This window comes from Prionailurus bengalensis, chromosome X, assembly GCF_016509475.1.
Source record: "Prionailurus bengalensis isolate Pbe53 chromosome X, Fcat_Pben_1.1_paternal_pri, whole genome shotgun sequence".
NCBI lineage: Eukaryota > Metazoa > Chordata > Mammalia > Carnivora > Felidae > Prionailurus > Prionailurus bengalensis.
Genome location: NC_057361.1, coordinates 78,313,364 through 78,326,533, shown reverse-complemented (window position 1 = coordinate 78,326,533; position 13,170 = coordinate 78,313,364). Strand labels below are relative to the sequence as shown.

General features: G+C 36.7%; 1 protein-coding gene and 1 pseudogene across 1 annotated transcript in view; both read right to left on the bottom strand.

The window, feature by feature from the left end:
* The window catches only part of DIAPH2 (diaphanous related formin 2), a 1,001,003-nt gene that overhangs the window by 18,586 nt on the left and 969,247 nt on the right, over positions 1–13,170 (bottom strand). The gene's annotated exons all lie outside the window — the stretch shown is intronic.
* Positions 853–3,014, bottom strand: LOC122477879 (annotated as a pseudogene).

Here is a 13,170-nt window from a genome sequence, read left to right as displayed (position 1 = left end):
CACAGCTTGAAAACTAAACCCAATAGGTACTAACTAGGCTATCTTAGTAAGGCTAGGCAGATGTCTATTTGTTGAGTGCCAATGAGTCAAGTGATTCTAAAGTCCCTAATCATCTTTTTAAGAGTTCTCCTCAGGTTCTTCATTTTCTTAAAGACTTAACAAGCCTCTTTCTCTGTCCACTAATCACTTTTTTTCTGCCCAAATGACCACTTTTCTTCTGGACATAAGTACAGATCAGCACTAAGGAAAAGAGATAAACCAATTCTTTAAGAGATTTTCTAATATGCTTATTCTCATTATTTTTGCCTTGTCAAAATTTGAATTGGAATTAAATGTACCATTTTGTAGGCTGTTGATAAAGTCTAGTACTTAAAGTTTTTAAGCCTTATTTTCTCATATATTTTATGTTTTACAAATTTGGCTTCCACCAGATATCACAGGCATTAAACTATATCAACTTATTTAATTAATTAATTTATTTTTTGGTATTAATTTTACTCTATTTTCCGTATAACTTTAAGTACATAAAGGTTTATTTCCACAGGCCTCAGGAAATGGGTAAAAGTCACAGGATAATCTCTCTTCTCACCAAAAAAGTTGCATATTTTGGTTAGTGTCCTAGAAAGAAAAACTGTAATTTACGTTAGCAATGCTGTGCAAGATTCTTACACAAGACCTAAAACCAGGCTGTACTGGAGATTTTAGTCCTTTGTTCAGGTGCCTGGACAGAAACCAAAAGCAGTTGGGCATGACAGGGCAAAGGAGGCCGTGAAGATGGAGGGAAGGCATATAGCATGGAAGAAGGAATTCCAGATTCCTTGAAATGGTGTGTTTTCCTTTTTTTGGTTTTATTTTTGTTTTTGTTTAAGTCATCTCTGTAGGAAGGTGCTGGGCAGGGATCCCAGTGAAAGAAAGGGTCCAAGACTCCTTTGGCCTGGGTGCAGGGCTCTTCCCAGCAGCTGATACAGGAGAACCTACTCTCTCAGGTTCAGGCAGACCCAGGATGGAAGGCAGAATAAAAGGAATGCCTACAGGAATCAATTTTGCTTGGAATGCTAGATGGCCAAGCTTTAGCCTTTGGTCCAGTACGACTCCTGCATCACCTGTCAACAGTGAAAAATTAGTTTGGTAAGAAGAACCAGCTAGAATCACACCAGCCTCTGCTACCTTCGTTGCATTGTTAGAAGAAGATGAACTTATGTGAACATTCTGATCTTTTAATTCCTGGGGACTGCTTTATTCTTCCCAAAAGACTGTTTGTTGGTCAAATAACTCCCAAAGGCTGAAAGCTAAAACACACCAGTCCTGGTGTGCAGTTCCTTAAGAATGGGCTGGTGGTGTTGGTGAAGGTGGAAAAGCTGCACCTTCCTGCAAAAGATCAACTGACCTGCTTTCCTACCCAAATCTCAGCCTGAGGTATATTTCAGTGAAGACAGGTAGCTGTGCTTCTCAGAGCGAATAAGCAGTTTAAGAGCAGAAAGGTAGAGGAAATCTAGAAAAGAACTGTCTTGATACAGATTTATCCCAAGGTGTGAGGGAGGGGGCAAAGAACCCAGTGGCACTTCTCTTATCCAGCAATTTCTGTCTCTGTGGTGACCAACTTCTGCCCATTCCATAGGGTCTTGAACTGCTCAGGGACTGGGAATTTATTAAAGTCACCGCCTTCTGTAGGAATGAGGGCATTCATCTCAGAAGATTTGGCACTATTTCGCAATCCAGGGAATTCTTGCTCAGGTAAACATGACAGCCATCTGTTTTGTTGATGGAAATGGCTGGCACTTTACCCATTACCTGAACTTTGCTCTAATATTATCTCCACAATGCCCACCGCTTCATCCAACACCAGACCGAGTTTCTTACAGTTATCTACTGTAATGGAGTGACTTTTGCCCTTGATTTGCAATGTTGTATTGACACACTTGAATATGTAAGCCACCTGTTTCAGCTCTGTGTCATCAATCACCAGGTTGGAAACATTCTCCTGATTTTCCACTCTCCACTTCTTGCCCTGCGGTTCAAGTATAGCTGGCTCCTTCTTTGTGGTGGTTTGGGGGATGGGTTGACTCCTGGTTTAGGTGCAGAGAATGGTTTGAGGCCACTTCGTACTGGACCACTCTGAGCCTTGAGGGCAGGGTTCTTGTGAGTCTTCATGTTATCAGATACATGTATCAGGGCATGTGTGATGCTTTCCCCCTGGTTAATCTGTACAAACAGTGCTGAGTGGGAAGCAGACTCATCTGAGCCAGAACTGGTGGGGACTGGTGGGGGAGGTGGGCCTGGTGGGGGAGGAGGAGGACCTGATTCAGCAGAAGGTCCAGATGGCAATCCACTCAGTTATTTTGCCACAGGCCCTGTTTTGCTCCAGACCAGTCCAGTGGTATGGAACTTCTTAATGTAAGCCAGTAGCTCTGTCCATATACTCAAGTAAGCTTTGACCCAGTCCACATGCTTCTTATTGACATCTTTGTATTCCTTGAGGACTCAGTTTGTATAAAACATGGCAGCATCATTCATTTGTTTCACATAGGGACCAGGCTTGGGTGCCACAGCCACCCAGCCCAGGGCCTGGATACTTTCACTGACAGCTAACAGGTGGTTGAACAACTTGCTGCCTTGGTTTTTCTCCCAGAAGGTTACCACTTCTTGGATCTGCTCTGAGATGCGTGCCAACAAATCAGAAAGCTTATTGCCTGCTGTCTGCTGACACTGAGAGGCTGTAACCAAGAGAACTCACTCCAACCTCAGGCCTGTGTGAACCATCTTCACATGTTTCTGTACATCTCCCCCAATCTCTTTACTGATCTCTTTACTCTGCCACAGTACTGTTAAACAGTGAGTCAAATGCTTGCACATATGGAGTTGCTCCTTTTGGAGTATTGTCTCCATACCTACAGTGCATGTCAGAGGTATGGGATACTATCTCCAGGTGGGCCACCGCCCTCTCTAATCTTTCTACCAGATTTTGCATGTCAGTTATAATGTAACACCTCAGAGTTCAGCCTCACCTCCGGACTGTGATCAGCTGCTCTCTCAACTTACTTTATTCCAACAAAATTGTATACATCAGTCACTGTGCTAAAATGGATGTTTAGAAGCCACTCAATTACCTCTACTTAAAAATTAAATAGTTCTAGCCCTATTCTAATCTCAATGACATCATAATGTTCTTAAAACTAGAATCAGATCATGTTGTGTAATCTATATCTTTCATCACATGAAATAAATCCATGCAAAGAAAACAGAAACCCAGATTACTGTGATAGTTCATGTTGGGAGAAGAAATGAAAAGCTATTTTAATGAGAATGGTAATGGAAAGCAATAATGTTAAAGTAGTTCAGAGGCTACTGTGACTATAGACACACAACTCCCATTAAATGTAATTGGAGTTAAGCACATGTAATGATAGCAAAATAGACCCTAAATGTCTTTCCAATTGGAAAATAAGGAAATGTGTTCCAGGAAATGAGTTTTTGTGTGGAAAATACAGTATTCTAATTGATATGTACAAATTATTTTCATATTGATATTGCTCATAATATGGTGTTGGTATTTTTCCTATGTTTAGGGATAGATCTGCAAGAGGTAACATCTGTGCAAAGAATATGTTTCCTTTTCTTAAGGCTCAGCATTCATTATGTTATTAAAGGAAAAGTCTTGATAGTTGCAATGGATTTATTAATTCAGTAGCTTGTTATCAGCATGAAATTCTGCTGTGCTAGGGGAAAAACAAATTATATTTTACAAAACTGCAGTAGTGAGATTAAATCACTTTTCTATATCTCACTTTCTTCTTATCCTCCCTGCCAGGTAGTAACTCTATTCTATATCTCTATTATGAACCTCATATTTTGCAAACTATCAAGTCTTATAGTAAAATAAAGGTACATTATCAAAGAAACTCAATCATAGCAACTTTAGAAAGATTGAAATATGTGATAAAAGTAAAACCACAGAGTACAATATTATTTCAAGGCATTAAAAATTTAATCCATATGCAATACTTACCTTTATCTATCATAAAAATGATATTTTCATAACGTATAACCAACCTCTTGGGATTTTAAATGACTAGCATTTACATAATTGATAACTTGAGTATCTCAAAGGATTTTGCAAAAATGTAGCTCAGAAGAAAAATCAGTATATTGTTCAGTATTTCAAATGTCATAGTCATTGCTATTGATTATATTTGGACTCAATGTCAAACCTAGTGAATAGATTTTTTTTAAATGTCCTTGTTTTTGTACACTAGCCATGCATTATATTTGTTTCTTTACTAGGAGATGCAATTGGGCTTTAAGACAAATTTTCTCTCTGTGAGGTTGAAAGTCTGATAATGATGACTGCATACCTGGAAAATGTGAGAAAAGGCAACAAATAAAAATATGAAGTATTATAAAAATAGTTGGAACAATTCTTAAGTAAGTAATATATGTGAAACTTACATTGAATAACATACCAATAGAAACCACACAAACTATAACAGAACTTCTCAGGTATCTTTCACAGTGGATTACACATAGCAATTTATCAAAAGCTATCTGTTGATTAAGTAACCATCCAATCTTTAGCAATGAATCAGACACTGACCCTTCGGTTCACCTTCTTCTATACTGCTCAACGCACAGAGAATATCATTTGCCATTAATATAAAAAAAGGAAAGGAAACACTTTCTCCCTGCCTCCCTCCTTCCCTTTCTTCTTTCCTTCCTTCCATCCACCCATAAATTTTTACTGTATAAGCTATCTGCAAGGTACCATAATAAACACCTATATAAGTTATTAGGAGGAAATGATAAATGTACAAAGAACTATAGCATAAAACTATGTGTCTCTTATAGCATCTATTACAGTTTTAAGTATGATGGCGGTTCAGAGCAGAGCAAAGTCATAATCCTTTGAGTGCAGGAGTTGGGGGCCAGAGAAAACTTCATCCCAATTAGGCCTTAAAATATAGGCGGAATCTTAACAAAAAGAAATAGAATGAGAGCTGTTAATTTTTGAGTATAAAAAAATGAGTTCTAGCTCCTTACATTGTTGACTATTTACCGAATTTTTCCTGTTTGGAGGGCATGAGAAGCAATGGATGTATAAAGGAAGAATCAGAATGTCTATACATATTTAATATTTTTTTGAGGAAAAGGAGGAAAACAATAAAAGGACATACACTAAATTAGCCAGATTTGTGTGATAGCTTTTTCCATAAACATGTGATTTTAATTTTAATATCAAAAAATAATCCTGAATGGTTTACAAAGACAGCAGTTCTGTTTAAAACAAAACAAAACAAAACATAAAGACATTGTGGTTTATATACACAATGGAGTACTACGTGGCAATGAGAAAGAATGGAATACGGCCCTTTGTAGCAACATGGATGGAAATGGAGAGTGTTATGCTAAGTGAAATAAGCCATACAGAGAAAGACAGATACCATATGGTTTCATTCTTATGTGGATCCTAAGAAACTTAACAGAAACCCACGGGGGAGAGGAAGGAAAAAAAAAGAGGTTAGAGTGGAAGAGAGCCAAAGCATAAGAGACTGTTAAAAACTGAGAACAAACTGAGGGTTGATGGGGGGTGGGAGGGAGGGGAGGGTGGGTGATGGGTATTGAGGAAGGCACCTTTTGGGATGAGCACTGGGTGTTGTATGGAAACCAATTTGACAATAAACTTCATATATTGGAAAAAAAACAAAAAATAAAACAAAACAAAACAAAAGAAAACAATACAAAAACCAGGAAAAAAATCACACAGCAGAAATGGGGCTCTCTGGAATCATCTGGTTAAGTTCTGTTATTGAAGTGCAGATAGCACTATCAAGAGTGGAAGAAGAAGAGCTAAGTAAGGCATACACAGATTGCAGTGACCTCGGCCAAGAGTATTTGGCAAGGATGAGAGCTTGAGAAACCATTTGGGTTGGTGCAAATAAACTAGCTTTTAAATGACAATGCAATACAGGGTCAATTTTTTCCTACCATCTGTCATCTCTGTGACTTTCTACTCCATGTGTGACATAGATCCTTATGACTAAGATTATTAGGCATCAGTCACTTCTCTAACATTGATTATATGATGGAAAATATTCTGTCATTTTCTGTGGTAGTTGTTTTTTATCTGCCTGAGCTCTGTTGCTAATATGCTGACCTAGAATATACTTACTTGTCCTTTGCTTTTGTTTCTGAATCACTCTAAGACTACTTTAACGTGTACAACCTATCTGTTGGCTCCGCCACTACCCACTTCTTGCTGATGATGGAAGTTTTAGAGTAGTCAGCCCAACTCCACAACTTTAGTAGGCCTAGGTACTCTGAGGTTATATCAGCTCACTGGCTTCTGTATAAGGCAGGAATGGCAGGCTTCCTCTTACATGATGCCTCTATTCCACAAGGGATCAGATTATAGAAATATGCCACTGGTTATGACCTTGGGAAGACAAGATATTAATCTTCAATTTGTGGGACTTATATGTGAAGTCCATATAAACAGGTGCTTCCCATTAGTTGTGTTTCCCACGTTAGTGTATGCTTAATTACTTAATCAGTTGTATGGAGAAAGGCAACCTGTATGGTTAACATCACAGACACTTTAGCAGATGCTAGTGCCATTATTTCAAATTACAAACTGCCCCTTAAGGTAGAAGCCAGTCAGCAGTTGTTTTAAATATGAGCAATTAGGACAGAATTAAAACACAGTTTATTAATGTCATATCTGTAACTGACAGAAGCTCCTTTGTAATTTTAGTTTCTAAGACAATCTATGCACAACCTGAGTCAAGGTAGAACGTATAGATAAGTAAAAATGGCTACTAATTAGCAACTTAATTCTCATATAAGAATTCTCAAAGAATCTTTCCTGATTTTTAAGTCTACTGGAATAAAGAAAGTCCTTCCGTTATCAGACAAATGTATAAACAGGGATAGCTGTATATCCGTGTTCTTTGCAACATGGTTTAAACTAGTGAAAAGCATAAATAGCCCATTTGTTCATCATGAAATTAGATAAAGGATGGAACCCACATACATAAGGATACACTGCACACACATACACTCCAGCCATTGTAAATTACCATATAAATCTATAAGTACTTGACAGGAGAGGTTCACATTATAAAGTGAAAAGGTTGGGTGCCTGGGTGGCTCAGTCAGTTAAACATCCGACTTCAGCTCAGGGTCGTGATCTAGTGGTTCATGAGTTCAAGCCCCACATCGAGCCATCAGGCTCTGTGCTGACAGCTCGAAGCCTGGAGCCTGCTTCAGATTCTGTGTCTCCCTCTCTCTCTGCCCCTCCCCTGCTCATTCTCTCTCTCTCTCAAAGATAAATAAACATTTTAAAAAAGTGGAAAAGGCAGTATGAGTATATAATATTCTTATTTTTGAAAAAAAAAAGACAATTTTAGAAGTTTAGAAGAATATATACCAATAAAAACAGTGGTTATCTTTGGTTGGGTCATGATTTTTTTCTTTTTTTAAATATTTTCCATATAAATTTGGAATTTTTGGCATTGATCATGATTAGATTGGCAAATAAGGGACACAACCTATGTAGGGTTCAAAATTTTCAGGCTTCAGATCAAAAGCACATGCTGTTCTCAATTTAAAAAGCAATCTAGGATTCAATAATCTGAATTAATTTCATTGTTGATTTGCCATCACTAAGTACACTATAATGGGGCGGGAGGGGGAGGGGGAGACAGAAATCAGGTGCCATTTTCCTGCTTAAATAAGGGCCCTAAAATGTTCCCTCATCAGAAAGTAATGGCTAACAAGTCTGCTGGTTTTAGAGCACAAATGCATTTGTCTTTATATACTGTTGTTATTTATAAAATTATTTCATGAATTTTAGATTCAAAATTCTAAAAGTTCTAGTCCTTTTTTTAAATGTTTATTTAATTTTGAGAGAGAGAGAGACAGAGTGCAAGTAGAGGAGGGGCAGAGAGAGAGGGAGACACAGAATCTGAAGCAGGCTCCAGGTTCTGAGCTGTCAGCACAGAGCCTGATACAGCCTCAAACCCATGAACCGTGAGATCATGACCTGAGCTGAAGTTGGATGCCTAGCCGACTGAGCCACCCAAGAGCCCCTAAAAGTTCTAGTCTTAAGAAGTAAACATTGTCTTTCTCCAAAAAGACCAGTAAAAATTCAGAAAGATAATGAGGTATGTCATGACAGCATCTATGGAGTTTTACTTCAAAGGCAAAATCAAATGGAATTAAAAATTGTTTTGTAGCAATGTGGCCTATAAATGAAAAATTAAAATAAGTCTGTCCTTTGATGGTAAACAATACTGACCCATTTTCAACAAGACATGCATGCTGGGTTATTCTTCCAGGTTAATGTGTGGGGGTAGAGGGGGAGTCTTGGCACAAAGCATACTCATTTGTACTGATGCAAGATGTAATGATAGAATAAACTTAAGCTAACTGGTATATGTAGTCTTTGAACTGATTAATGTATATTACTAGACACAGTTTTTCTAATAAAATGGGCCATCATCACACTTATGTATTTGCAAAATGAATTTTTCTAAACATCAGTTTCCTCAGCTGCAAAATGATGATAATAATACTACTTAGATTATAGAGTATTAACAGAATTAAATGGGATAATTTAGTATTTGTCCCACATTAATCTTTTGATAGACATGAAACACACATATACACACACACAAGGATCAGTCAACAGTCCTCAAACGGAAAGTGGTTTCTATCTCTAATGGTTATCTACACCTTTCCATTACAGAGATGAGTTCAATCCTTGTTCTGTCACTTAATAGCTGTGTTTTCCTAAACTTATTTTCCCCTTTGTGAACATGAAAATAATATGTAAAGACTAGCTAAAAGAATAGTTACTGAAAGATGAATGGATAAAGAAGATGTGGTGTGTATGCGTGTGTGTGTGTGTGTGTGTGTATACACACCATATTGGAATATTACTCAGCCATCAAAAAGAATGAAATCTTGCCATTTGCAATGATGTGGATGGAGCCAGAATGTACAATTCTAAGTGAACTAAATCAATCAGAGAAAGACAAATACCATATGATTTCACTCATATGTGGAATTTAAGAAATAAAACAGATGACCATATGGGAAGGGGGGGAGGGAAGAGTGAGAAACAAACCACAAGAGACTCTTAATGATAGAGAACAAACTGTGGGTTGACAGAGGGAGGTGGGTGGGAGATGATCTAGATGGGTGATGGGTGCTAAGTAGGGCACTTATTGGGATGAGCAATGGGTGTTGTATGTAAGTGATAAATCACTGAATTTTACTCCTGAAACTAATATTGCACTGTATGATAACTAAAATTTAAATTACAAAATGATAAAGAACTAGAAAAAATAGTTACAAGGACTAAATGAGGCAATAATGTAAAAGGACAAGAATGGAACCTGATACAGACCAAATTTATATTTGATATTACAAAAGTCACATTAGAAAGGTTTCAGGATCGAGATCTTATATTTTTTAAAGTCTAGGCAGTGTCATTATGGAGATGATGACATGTTTTAGTCACTTTGGGGACAATGAGATAAGAATCAAACAGATGTTTATGAAAGACTTTTTCAGATTAGCCTATAATAACAAAGACTTAATAAAGGTCAGGTAGTAAATCAGAATTTATCAAGCTTTAGAATTTTTATTGATTTTATAAGACATAATAGGCTGGGATATTTTTATGCCCTTGGGAAGCAATGAAAATCTTTTATAACAATTTATTTTTCTTATTGTCATCCAGTGGGTAGAGAAATGTTGCCAGGCTGTTTTCTATTACTTCTCTGCTTTAGGATTCCAGTTGTCTAGACAGATTTGTCCCCTAGGGTAGAAAGAGATGATTTCTAGAGATTTTAGTCTGGCTTGAATTATGTATCTAGCAAAATTGATCACTCATTTTTTTTCTAGCAGTATTTCAATGACCTTTAACTTGGTTTCCTATTCACTGGAAACAGGGGGCCTTGCCATTATAACCAGGGTCTATTCCCATGTCAAGTATATTTCCCTCTTCCCAAAAAAGTGGTGTGAAAGGTATTTCAATAATCCTTTCTTGAATACTGACTATGTGCCTCACATAGTGCCAGAGATAAATGATCCAGTCTCTTATTTAAAGGCAGGTATGTAGTGATTGTGGCCTCTTCATGTAAAAGTTAGTCTGATGAGATGTGTTAGGGCTTCTTCTGTAGTCTGCTGCATAGTTTTCAGTGAGTCAATTTTAGAACCTAGATTATATTACATCCCCTGATATAAAAATGAAAAGTCCCAGCCATTTTTCTCAAGGTATTTTCACTTATATGAGGGGTAGCATGTAAACATAATTATAATAGCATTACAGTGCATACTATGATTAGGGTTATACTCTTCAGGAACACAGAAATAGAACACTTAGCCATGCCTCAGGGAAAGCATCTCTGAGAAGGCTTTATACACAAAGTAATATCCTAATTGATTCTTAAAGGATGAGGATGAATTAGCCTGGATGAAAAGTATATTCCAGTAAAAGGAAACACTGTAAGTAATGGGAGAGAAAAGATGAGAAAAAAAAAATGTGTGTGACTACAAGCAAATCAGTGCTGATTAAAAGCAGAAGGCTACAGGCTCTGAGGACAGAGAAGTAATATCCAGATCATGGATGGTCTTATGTGCCATATTAGGGCTCTTGGATATTACTTGTACAATAGGGGGTGAAATTGTTAAAAGAGAGTTAATTTTGGTAATCATGTAGTAGAGGGGCTTAAAGGTGATGAGACCAGAATTAGGGATTAATTGAATATGGAGGAAAAAGAGTTCAAGATAATTCTAAAATTTCTAGTTTATACATTTGGAAAATGGTGGTCCCATCAACTAAGATAGGGCATATAGGAGGAGTTGCACTCAAGGAGAATATGATGAGTTCAGTTCATGATTTTTAAAGTTGGAGATGTAGGCAGTTAAATATTACAAGGCTAAATTTCACAGTAGAGATCTAGAAAGAGTATGAAGACTTGGAAGGTAATTGAAGCTGCCACTCTGGAAAGTATATAGAGTGAGAAGACCAGTGGGCTAATGATCACTTCCTGTAAAATACTAATATTTAAGAGATGAAGAAATATTTCAGTCCATGAAGAAAACAGACAGCAAGTATTCAGAGAGGTACAAAATGAAATATTAGAGCACGTTATAGAATCTAAAGGAGTAAATATTTTGAAAAATGCAATAAGCAATATCCAATGCTGTAGAAAGATGACTTAAAAGTTGAAAACTTATCAGTTTTATATCAGAAACATGAAGGCATTACTGAGAACAATTTCAGTATAATAGGGGGAGCAGAGGCCATATTGCAGAAGGCTGCAGAGTAAGGGGAGACAATGAGTATAACTTATACTTTCATTTCCCTTGAATGTGAAAGAGGTAATATTTTCATAAAGCAAAAACCGTTTCCTCAGATCATTGTATTTTACATGCTTAACACGACTTCTAGCTGGAACTGTCCTGCTCATAATTTTTTACTTAGGGAAGGAGAACTGAGTAGGCTGTTTTTAAAAATAGGCCACTGAGTGGACAATGATGGGCGCTTGCACCCCACAATGGTAGCTGATTCATACGCTGGCTAGTACCATGTGACATACTTTGTGATGGAAGGTACTACTCAACAGGAAAATAAACAGGTTGACAGAGAAATAGAAAAGAATGAACAGACACACAGAAAGAAGTGAAACCCATTATTTCTTAAGGTGTCCTGAATAAGTTTCTGCTCTAAAATAGAGTTCAATATAACAAAGACATGAATTAATTACATGATGTAATTCCTAATATTGGGGTCAACTTCATTTAAAAAAATAGTCAATAAAGCTCACTAGGCCATTATTTCTTAAAGCAAGGTATATTTAAAGTTTTGTACATTCCTTTTTATGCAAAAAATGTTGACATAAACATATTCTGTATTATTACCTTATAAGTGGTGTATTGCTCATGGATGTATACATTTGTTTGTTTTTGTATTACATGAGAACCAAGCAACATCATGTGTACTGAACTAACAAAAATTTTACGATTATATGAAGAAAATATTTCAGAGTTGAGTCATCCCAGAGTATGATACTATTTCACACCATGGCATTGGTAAGCTGGACATATAAAGACCTGTGACAAAGAAGTCAGTGCCATCTTCTTAATGTGATGTAAGCAGAGGTAGAATGAGAATATGGTCTTTGTAGAGCAACTTGCAACTGTTTATTAGCTGTAAATAGCACATTCAGGGCAAATGTGCACTGAATGATTTTTTTCTAGTCCTGATTCTAGCAATAAATGGATTAGATATCCATATTATAAAAATTTCCATCCTGGCTTTATCTTCATGTAAGCAAGGCAACTTTACAAAATTACCAAATTGACACCCTACTAAAGCTGGAATTTGAGAACTGCTCAATATCAGAGTTTTCATTCAATGTGGTGTCTGATATCCTGAGTAAGATGAAAAGCCTTAAAATATTATTACAATTATATACAGTCTACTTATACAAAGATAATCTGCATTAGTATCAGTAAGGTCAAAAATATAACTGTATTTAATCTAAATCTTTCTACTATAAAATCTAAAGTCAGTAGACATATTAATGTTAATTTTATTTTTATCTGTTTTATAGTTTTATTAAAATTGTTAAAGCAGTTTGTGCCTATTATTATACTTGTTGATATTTGAGTAACAATATATTTTTAATGTTTATTTATTTATTTTGAGAGAAAGAGTGTGAAAGGGGTAAGGGCAGAGAGACAGGGGGACAGAGGACTAGAAGCAGGCTCTGCTGATAGCAGAGAGCCTGATGTGGGGCTTGAACCCACGATCTGTGACATCATGACCTGAGCTGGTCAGATGCTTAACTGACTGAGCCACCCAAGTGCCCCTAGGTAACAGTATCTTAAACATAATTTTATTTCAATTACCAAAGAACCAAAAAATTAGATTCCCATTAAAATGAATCTGCAGATAAACTAATTTTACCACTATTAAAATTTGAGAAACCAGGTACTGGCTAGGCTAATCACTATACCCAGACTTTCTTCCATTCAACTCATCCTCTAACCCACATTTCAGATTAGTCTTCCCAAAGAGACGTTACTCACCAACTTAAAAAGCTACAGTGACTTTAGAACAAGACTACTTTGGCTCAATTCAAATTTGAAGTGGTGAAACAA